The sequence below is a fragment of the Pangasianodon hypophthalmus genome, chromosome 16 (genome assembly GCF_027358585.1).
Source record: "Pangasianodon hypophthalmus isolate fPanHyp1 chromosome 16, fPanHyp1.pri, whole genome shotgun sequence".
Taxonomy (NCBI): domain Eukaryota; kingdom Metazoa; phylum Chordata; class Actinopteri; order Siluriformes; family Pangasiidae; genus Pangasianodon; species Pangasianodon hypophthalmus.
The window spans coordinates 13,527,582-13,533,178 of NC_069725.1; the positions used below are offsets into that span (position 1 = coordinate 13,527,582).

Genomic DNA, 5,597 nt, shown 5'->3' on the forward strand with positions numbered 1-5,597 from the left:
TTCTTTTTCTCTTTCTCTCTTTTTCTCTCTCTGTGTTCTCTCTTTGTCTCTGGGGTAATTGGGAGAAGAATAGAGGGGTATAAATCTGTACAGTGCTCATTTCCTTGCAGACATAGGACTCAGTGGGGTTATGGATTTTGGGGAAGGTGAATTTTTCACTTTTCTCTTGCCTGTCACCTTACCTCGCTTCCACTCTTCATCTCAGTCTTCCTCATTTCTTGTACAGCCTCCTGGAACTTATAGTGGTGCAACAACAGAGTCTATATCAGTCTCATAGTGTCGTGTTGAACATGGTTTTGCAATTGCAAATTCATAAGAATGTACTCGATCCAACTTGTATGAGAAGTTATGAATGGTTAAATTTATCATGGGAGGGTATTGTCTGTAGTCATAGCTATTGTAATTAAACGAAATTAATTTCAAACCAAATTTTGCATGAGATGTTGCCATGTGGCACAGTGGCACAGCAGGTATTGATGCTGCCTCACAGCTCTTGGGTCCCTGGCTTGATCCTGAGCTCAGGTTATTGTCTTTGCAGAATGTCTTTGCATGTTCTCCACATGTCTGCTTTGTTCTCCTCCAGGTTTCCTCTCACCGCCGAAAAACATGCTGGTAGGTGAATTGGTTTCCAGTCCCATTCAGGGTGTATTCCTGCATTGTGCTCACTGTTCCCAGGATAGGCTCTGGATCCACCATGACCAGGATAAAAAGGTTACTGAGCAATAATGAATGTTATATTTACATACACAGGACAAATTGTCTAATCCATATATTTGTGCACTTTTCAAGGATTCTTTGAGCAGTTAAGGGCTCTTAGCTTCCTAAAATTGTTCTACTCAAATCCTTTCAGACAGGGAATCATTCTGTTATAGGACTCTGCGTAGAAGCTTTAAGGGATTCCGCAGAGAGAAAACCAAAGAACTCTTAGGCCAGAATTATACTTGACACATGTGCAGCAGCTATGCAAGTGGCAATTTTCATATGCTCATCTGCACACTTTTTTGTGCACCTAGAGGATTAAAAGTGATCTCTGCTGGAGGGCAGGTCAGAGTCAAAGCTTCCCTGTCTATCAGGTTTTCCTGTCAACCTGTGGAATGTTTAGCAATTTCATGACTATTCTGGGACAGATTTATCACTGTGCAGCAACATGGAAATATTAAATACACTGACAAGCTCTGATAGTTTCTCTTTAAAACTCTCATGATTGTTGTCATGAGCTGCATCTCAAATCTCAAGAAGACTTTTCTAGTGGTTTGAAGGCTATTTTTTTTATTCAAACACTAACTGTTTGGAAAATCACTTAATGTTACATACAACTATAGAAAAGTAACCTATAGAATAGTAAATTCTGTCCCAGGAAAGCTAAGCATAAGGCAGGCACCCATGGATAGGATGCCAGTCCCTCTCATGGCATCACATTTACACACAATCACACATAGTTTTTTTTTTTTATTGCATTTATTGATATGCCATATGAAAAAATATGTGTGGCAGTCATCTTGCATCGATGTGTGGGTAGTTGAAATGCAAGTCTAACCCCAGCCTTGAGTGTTACAAGTTAAAACTTTTTAAATGTAATACTTTTGAATCTTCTGTGATCCATGTTCTGCCATTTTGTATTTGCTTAGTAAAAGACATTAGTTCAGTTTACTGATCTCCACCCAAACTGAACACTACTAAAGGGATTCATCCATCAGCTCCTCCGGAGCTTTCAGCATCCATAAAAAGTTGCATTGGTCCAAAGAAATGTATGTGTTCATGATTAATGTCTGCTTTTGGAATCATCTGCATCTGTATGTTCATGTATTTTCTAGAAATTTCTGTATCCAAATGTTGGTTTTGGTCATGATCTGCTTGTGCATAGTAAAGGACTTTTTCTGTTTAAATGAACGGTTGTGTAGTGGAGGAATTTTTCTATACATTTGGGCTGTGTGTAGTGGATGAGTTTTTTTCTATGTTTTTGGTTAAAATATAGCATGGAAATCTAAAACATGAACAATATTTCTTTCAGCATGCCTGCACACATTGTCCCAGGTCCTGTAGCGTGTTATTGTGGCATTTTTGGAGAGAGTCCTGCTGACAATGTGTATGTGTGTGAGCCAGAGCAGAGACAGAGAAAGAGTGAGGTACTATATCTGTGTGGGTATTTGCTTATTTTTGTAGGCTTAGAGGAAGCCTTAGCTGAAAATGTGTGCATGGTTGTGTATGTGTGTGGGTAAGTACATGTAGGATGAGGCCTTAGAGGCAAGATTCAGCATTGGATTGTGTGTGATAGTGTGTGTGGGTGTTAGAGTGGTCACCGGGGTGCCATAAAGGCTAGCCAATGCACAGCTTTTCTGACCCCAGTCATGTTAGGCAAAAAATGTGTAAAGCTGCACTTCTACGATGAACAATTTGAAATCCCACCCTCTTCTCTCTCTCTCTCTCTCTCTCTCTCTCTCTCTCCCTCTCTTTCTCTCTCTCACACACACACACACACACACACACTTACTCTAAAATACCACCCCTTTCTGGAGCAGCACAATTACCAGAAACCCCCACCCCACCCTTCACCAGCCTCCTAGGGCCTAGTCTGCCACACACACACACACACACACACACACACACACACACACACACACACACGCAAGCATATACATACAGCTCATTTGTATGTGTGTATATCTACAGCCTTGCTGGCAGCATGACAACTGATGGAAATTGGTCACGCACACTCAGAAATGCGCACACATGCCTGGACAGCTTTTGATTAGGAGGCTTTGTATGTGAATGTGTCTGTTTTAGAAATGAAATTATACAGTTAAATTATTTGTTCAGATTCATTCATAAATTTGTTAGGTTTCATGGTCTGCATGTGCAGCTTGAACATTGTGCATCTTGAACATTGCTGCTGTCTATGACAGACAATAAACAGCTTGAGTAGTTTAAAATGGTGTTGTTTTGGGCTAATGTTTTCACTATCAGTTAGCCTTCAGACTAGTAAATTGCTGATCTCTCTTCCTGCACTATCAAGACATATGTAAACTGCCTTTGCAGCAGTGGTGTGTGGGGATGGTTTAGGTGGAGAGTTCACACCTCTGTAGTGAAGATTTTGTTCAGAACTGTGATCTTCCCTCACTTCACCATAAGTCTGACAGCTCGAAAGACAATGTTGGTCCATCTGTGTCTTACCCACTGCTGATGCAGTGATTACATCATCAGGGTAAAGGTAATGGTAAAGAATTTGCAAGTGCAAAACCCTGAGTGCAAACTCCATCATGCACCGCATAGCCCAAAAGGCATACCCAAAAGGTGTACTGATACAACCCATACTTTGTGACAAAAGCAGTTTTGCAACTGTTCTGTTCATGAAATTCGATCTGCCAATACACAATCATTGGAAACGGGTGGGTAGGCATCTTTCAGAGTGAGCTTATTAAGCTTCCAATAGTTGATGCAATACCTGACTCCACTGTGGACAAGGACTGCTGTGTTTAACAGCTTAGAAATTGAAGGGACTACAAGACTGGTGTCCTTGAAATCCAAGTGATGTTCATTATATTGGCTGTCTGACAGGTCATGTATCACTTTCCCCACACTTACAGCATGGTGGTGGTAGCATTTGTGGTAAGAAGGTTTTATTAGAAATACTCTAGATACAGTGTTAATTCTGATATGTCCTCCTAGATTAGCTGGACAAAGGCTCAGCCTTTTGAAAACATTAGATCCTTTTGTATGGTTATATTGACTGAATGGATGACAGCTATGTACACAGTCCAGACCAAATTTTCACTGACCACCTTGAGTCCTTTATTATACATTGCAGAATGCACCAAAAACTTACACGCAGGCACAGCAAATCAAATCAGAAGTGATTTAGCACAACACCTACAGTAAGACAAACAAAGGTTACTATAAAGGGAACTTGATGCCACACTAGGGGGCACTCAGCTAAACTGCAAGTTAGAGATAACCTTCAAGAGCAAAACTTTATTGCTTTGTGCTGCTTTAAGCAGGGTAAACAAAAAATACAAACTAGTGAGAATAAACACAGGACAGTAACAAAATGAAGACAGAGAGAAAAATAATAAAACACAATAATACGCCTGTTCAGAGCATGTGGGGCTCGACACAGACACTCCAAGACAAAAAGACAAAGAGTACAAAAAAACTGATACTTAAACACAAAAAAGAAAATTATAAATAATATGTAGGGGAAAAAACAAACACAAATCCTCAATGTCTTTCACAACCAAACCAGTCCCTAACTCAAAGAAAACAGCCCAACCCCAAGTTCATTCATTGTTCCAAGTCCGGCGATTTCCAGGGCACCACCCGGAAAGTCATCACGACCCCTATTGGGACTCTGGAATAAAGGCAAAACAGCAGTGCTCACAGTGAGGAAAACTTCCAATGTGAAGAGCCAGAAACCCAGCCAATAACCCGTCCAGGCTAAAATACCTGTGAACAAGCAAATAATTACAAACCAGAATAGACACATCTGTTTGGAAATATCACAACGGCGTATTGCAAATACATACCAGGACAGAGAGTGAAGCATGCGATCTGCACAGCACTGATGCCAAGAAGCAGCCACTACACCAGTTATCAGCTATGACTGCAAAAACAAGGAAGCTCAACCCAAAGAATGCCTCGGACAATCAAGATTCAATACCAGCAACAGTCTAAGTAGCAAATGAGTCAGGAGACCACAATGCGGAGGCACAGACATTAAGTCATGTGACAACACAGGGTTGGGTACACTACCTATAGCACACACCAAGGCAGCACATACCTCTCCTCATATATGCTATCACTACCTATGTCATATGTGCTAATTCCAATCCAATCAGCAAGCTCAAAACAAATTTAAACAGGGAATAGCCATGAAGAGGCAAAATGCCTAATTTGCCACAATCTACCCCCCACTTTTTGCATTGTAGTCTGGATGATGGGATTTGTAGAAGGAAGCACATGCAGTCCAAGGTCTGAATAGAACCAAAACAGCATTGGATGCAGACCCACTAAACTATTAATCCTTATACTGGAGGAGGAAGGTGGTGAATATTTGGATGCTGATCTGCTGTAGTACCCTTTGACAAGGAACCTTGACAGAGCAGTGGGGAGCTTAGTAATGCCACCTGAGATTCCACTGAAATGGACACTGGTATAGCCAGGAAATGATACCCTGGCCCCGGAGAGCATGAAGGAGCAACTGGTGACAATGTACCCTGGCCTCTAGATGCTAACAAGAAACCAGTTTCTGGCACTGGAGTATCTGATACCAATACCTGCAAATCACTGTCCTCGGGGGATATTCCTTCTTTGGGTGATTTAAGAGATGGAACAGAATCAGGTAACACCTGCCTGATATGACATCGACATTTCATACTTTGCTCAGGTCATGCACTGGGGCAGTGGTGTATACAACCTCTTCCCCTTTAGGAGCCTTCAATATCTGGTAGACCACTGGGCTCCAGAGATATTGGATCTTATGGTGACCTTGTTCACTGTGGTCAAGCATATACACCAACTGACCTTCTTGCAGTGGCACATCTTTACCATATTGGTCAAGTTGTGTTTTGCGATGGTCTGCTACAGCCCTTAAGCATTTTTTG

The 5,597-nt window shown here is 41.5% G+C and overlaps 1 long non-coding RNA gene across 1 annotated transcript; it reads right to left on the reverse strand.

The window, feature by feature from the left end:
* Positions 1–3,765: 3,765 nt before the first annotated feature.
* On the reverse strand, positions 3,766–4,817 carry LOC117599295 (uncharacterized). Its single transcript, XR_004579752.2, has 2 exons — positions 4,521–4,817; positions 3,766–4,440 (listed from the first exon to the last, which is right to left on the reverse strand). It is a non-coding gene; the product is annotated as an uncharacterized LOC117599295 (long non-coding RNA).
* Between the last annotated feature and the right edge of the window lie 780 nt (positions 4,818–5,597).